Raw genomic sequence first — 4,468 nt, 5'->3', positions numbered from 1 at the left:
ATTCAATGATTCAAATTATATTTCTGTACATGTGAAAGTAAAATATATTACGACTGAAAGTACACTAATTGCAGGTTTTTGTTAACTTATGTGAATGAGGATGAGTTGCTTAAATTTCAACATAATTTAAAGAGTGTCAAAGCGTATGGAGAACGAAATGGGTATATGTATCTACGATTCCCTTGAGTGTACGATGGAACGTCCGCAGAAACCACGAGAGCGAACATATCCTGAACATGCAGGTAAATTGTGATTTAGGGTAAAAGCAATTGGTTTTTGAAAAGAAAGTATTGATATCTGGAAATTTGAGATAGTTATATTCTATTCCTTTAATTATTTACTACTATTTTGGAAACAGTGGGAATTGAAAAACCATTGCATGAAGTTATCCGATTTTTAGAGTGGGAAAGTGAAAAAAATGCACTGGCAGTCATCTTGCATGGTTTTGGAAGAATTGGAAAAGCTATTCTTGTTGATGCTGTGTTTGTGCGACTATACTATGGTCAGATTGGATGATATAACGTCAACTCCAAACATAGTAGAGCTACAAAAATGCATGTTAAGAGATCTTAGCATAAAAGCACATATGGTGATAACAGATAAACAAGAAGAAATTGGGCATTTGTTGGAGAATATTAGAACATTTGAGGATGGACAAAGAGAAAGTGGCCGCATGTTAGAGAAAGAGGTTGCATTCACTCATATTGACAATGTTGTGCACAGAGATTGTCGAGAACAGATTTTGTCTAGGGACTTGAAATCTGCAAAAAAAAAAAATTAGATTACTTATTACTGCAAGAGACACAAATGAATGTGCAGGGTGCAGAATGGAAAAGAAAGTCTATGCTATAAAATGCCTTTCCGAAACAGAGGCCATGAATACTTTGAGGAAAGAAATGGATGGGGATGACATGAATGAAACCCAAATGAAGCAGATAGTAAAGACATGCGGTAGCGTTCCAAAATTGTTGACACAACTGAAATCTTTTCGTATAGTGATGGAAGACGCAAAAAAATTGAAAGGTCAACCTTTTGGGAATATAGATTGCTATGTCTTTGAATTTGACACTACCTGAAATATGCAAGGACCCATTTCTCAACATCTGCTTCTATTTCAGTGGATGGGATTGGGACACAGTGGCAGATATTGTGGGCCAGTCTGAACTGGATATGTTTGAAAAGAGAGCTCTTGTCACCAGAGACACAAACAGGACTGTAAGGATACATGATATCATTTTGACAATTGGCCTCAACAAAGGAAAGGGAACGAGATACGCATTCACTGGTGCAAGTGAAGATCAAATTCAGGAGTTTTTAATGATTAAGGTAACTAATCTTTCTGCTTGAAAATATATCATATATACAAATTCATTTCCTAAAATGTTTAGGTCAATCCTTATGAATAACTTGATTATACTTGATGATTGCAGGACCTCCAAGGAATCAAATGTCTCTGATTTAGTAGAACTAAAGATCCATTCTATATATCTGCAAAGAAATTAAATTTAATGTATAATTCACTGAGAATTCTTGCACTTAGAAATTCGACAAAAGTGGAAGAAACATGTAATAAAGCATTTGAGAAGGTCGTATTTTTCCAAGGATAAATTCCCTATCTTCCATTCAATGTGTCATCGTCAAAGGAGTTGAGGTATTTGAAATGGAATCCCCAAGATCTGAATTTACTAAAGGAGGTAAGTCTTCTTCACATATTCCATCCCTGGTTCCTTTACTCATTTTTCTTGAAAAGAAAAATATGAATTTATTCATTGTAATGGTTTTGACAATTGAATTTATTCATTGTAATGGTTTTGACAATTGAATGTGAAAATTTTTCTGTGATGAATTCCTCACAAACTTCTAAATCCTCCAATTCACTTGCACCAACAGCGAAATCCTCGGCAGCCTGCTCGAGGGCGACTGGATATTTGGCGTCAACTAATAATCCCTCTTTCAGATTCATCAATACAATGCCCACCATTTTCTAGGCAAAGTCCCAATGGTCACTGAAAATGCAAACGAACTCAATCTAGTTAGTTAAAAATAGAACGAAAATTTATAAATCAAACAAATTAAGCTATAAATAAATAATATACTTACTCTTCTTTCATTTTGAATGACAGGCCTTGAAGACATGAGGCTCTCCGCATCCTCCCATCTTTTCGTCTTTTCCGGGGGTTCTCTCCCTCTGTGTTTTTCAAAGGCCTTTTTATAACATCCTTTCGCGATGCGGCGAAGAGACGCAGGATTGACCTCACAGAGGACAGGAAGGCTATTCTTGACGTCGGGTCCCCGGTGATTTATGAACACGTCCGTAATGCATCCCAGAATTTTGCTTCATCATAGCTACCTTCAAAAAAAAAGGAAAAATACCATGACCTACAGATAGAAATAGAAATCGATAGAAGCAGTGCAGTTTCATCATACCGAGCTTGGGAAAAGGGAAAAAATATCATGGCCTACAGATAGAAATAGAGATCGATCGAAGCAATGCGAAAAAATGAACCGAAATGAGGAAAGACCCAGGACAACCGAGAGAGATCGATTAAGAAATGTGGAAAAATGAGCAAAGAACCAGGATGGTATTTTAAGTGGGTTTTGGCCATGGATAGATAAAAGCGTATACAACAACTAATTGGAAAAAGGGTCTGTGAGGAGCTCATGTTGCTGTATGTTAAGCTGCTGTCTATATAATAATATCTGGCGTTGTCAAGGGAGTGTCAAATTTGCAAATTATTATTTTATTTTATTTTTTTACAAAAATTTGAGAGAACGAGTGTTTGACTTCTGTTTTTATGGTGGAAATAATTTTTTTTATGGTTTGATAACTGTAATCCAAATTTTCGAAAAAAATTCTTCCAAAATTTTAATAATATTGATAATTTTCCTGGAAAATATACACAGATCAGACTACACTTAATAATATTCTTTTTGACTCGATATCAAGGTACGGCAGTTCCTATTTCCACCTCCATAGCAAAGTTAATGCTATGGAGGTACACCCTCTGACAGCAGCAGCACCGTAACGAGAGTTTTGGATGCATGTTTTGGACCCATATCCATGCATGATACCATGACCTATGTACATGCATTTTCTGGCAGCTCCGTCACTCCAACTCCGGGAGGCTCCACGGTTCAGCGTAATCAATGCAAGTAATCACGGCATTAATGTTATTCAAATAACGAGACCATTCAAATTTGAATTCAACCGCCCAAAATTCAGCGCTCATCCATATTTCAGCAACCACATTTCGAATTCCTTCAGAATAGCAGTCTCCAACACATGAGAAAATCCACCGGCAGGCCGGTTTGGGCAGTCGGGCCGATCCTACCTCTCTTCGTTGCTCTCTTTGTCTCCTTCAAATACAATGGTTGATTCGAATTTTCTACAGCGGGGCAAGCAGGCAGAGGTAAAGTCTGCAAGGGAATGCTTGCAGTGGCTTGATTCACAGGCGCCGTCCACAGTGCTATACGTTTCGTTCGGAACTCAGAATTGCATATCGTTGTCAAACATGAGGGCGCTAGCTCTGGGGCTAGAATCGAGCCAACAGCCTTTTATTTGGGTCGTCAGGCCTCCGCTGGAGGCCCCGCTCAATTCAGAGTTCTCGACAGAGTTTCTTCCGGAGGGATTTGAAGAGCGAGTGAAGGAAAAGAAAGCAGGATTGCTTATCAGAAAATGGGCGCCTCAGCTGCTAATCCTGTCCCATCCTTCAACCGGAGGGTTCCTTAGTCACTGTGGATGGAATTCGGTGCTGGAGAGCCTAAGCCGAGGAGTGCCCATGGCAGCCGACCAGTTCGCGAATTCGAAGCTGCTGGAGGAGGAAGTTGGGGTGTGCATCGAGATGCGGAGGGGCAAAGAGGGAGAGCTGAAACGCGAGACTGTGGAAAGAAGAGTAGGAATGTTGATGAAGGAAGAAAATGGCAATCGAGTGAGACAGAGAGCCAGGGAGATGAGCGATGCGGCTTTGAAGGCAGTGAGTGAAGATAAAGACGGAGGGAAGAAAGGGTCATCTGTGTGTGCTGTGGATGACATGATAAGAGAGCTTACAATAGGATACCAGGCCTAGAGTTGTGTTGTGTATGTAACCCGTCTTCCTCGTTCAGTGCTAGATTTTCATTTTAGCAGAAATTGAATCATAAAGATTATGTGTCTCACAAAAAATATACAGTATGGAATGCTCCTGAGGCCCTTTCCAACTTGTGACAGATCTGATGTTAAATTTGCACCCTGCTAAAGAGTAACTAAAATGTTTCAATTTCTATGATCTGTATCGGAATTTGATGAGACCTATGTGTAGTGCAATTCAAGTTGTGTGATCTGTGTAAGAATTAGAGGAAACCAAATAACTTTAGTGACTAGATCTCTGTCCGAATTAGATGAATGCAAAGTGGGCCTTGTAAGAATCCAATAAATTTTATTTGGGTTTGTTTTAGGCAGTGGCGTTTGACAAGAAATTTTATTTATTTT

At 38.9% G+C, this 4,468-nt stretch overlaps 1 pseudogene; it reads left to right on the top strand.

Annotated features, from left to right (window-relative positions):
- The first annotated feature begins 3,368 nt into the window (after positions 1-3,368).
- LOC149202467 (UDP-glycosyltransferase 92A1 pseudogene) lies at positions 3,369-4,067 on the top strand (annotated as a pseudogene).
- Positions 4,068-4,468: the final 401 nt, after the last annotated feature.

Source organism: Pinus tabuliformis, chromosome 2_1 (genome assembly GCF_031772625.1).
Source record: "Pinus tabuliformis cultivar Carrire ecotype Pingquan chromosome 2_1, CPIR1, whole genome shotgun sequence".
NCBI lineage: Eukaryota > Viridiplantae > Streptophyta > Pinopsida > Pinales > Pinaceae > Pinus > Pinus tabuliformis.
The sequence above is the reverse complement of the archived record's forward strand: the minus strand, read 5'-3'. Positions and strand labels throughout refer to the sequence as shown.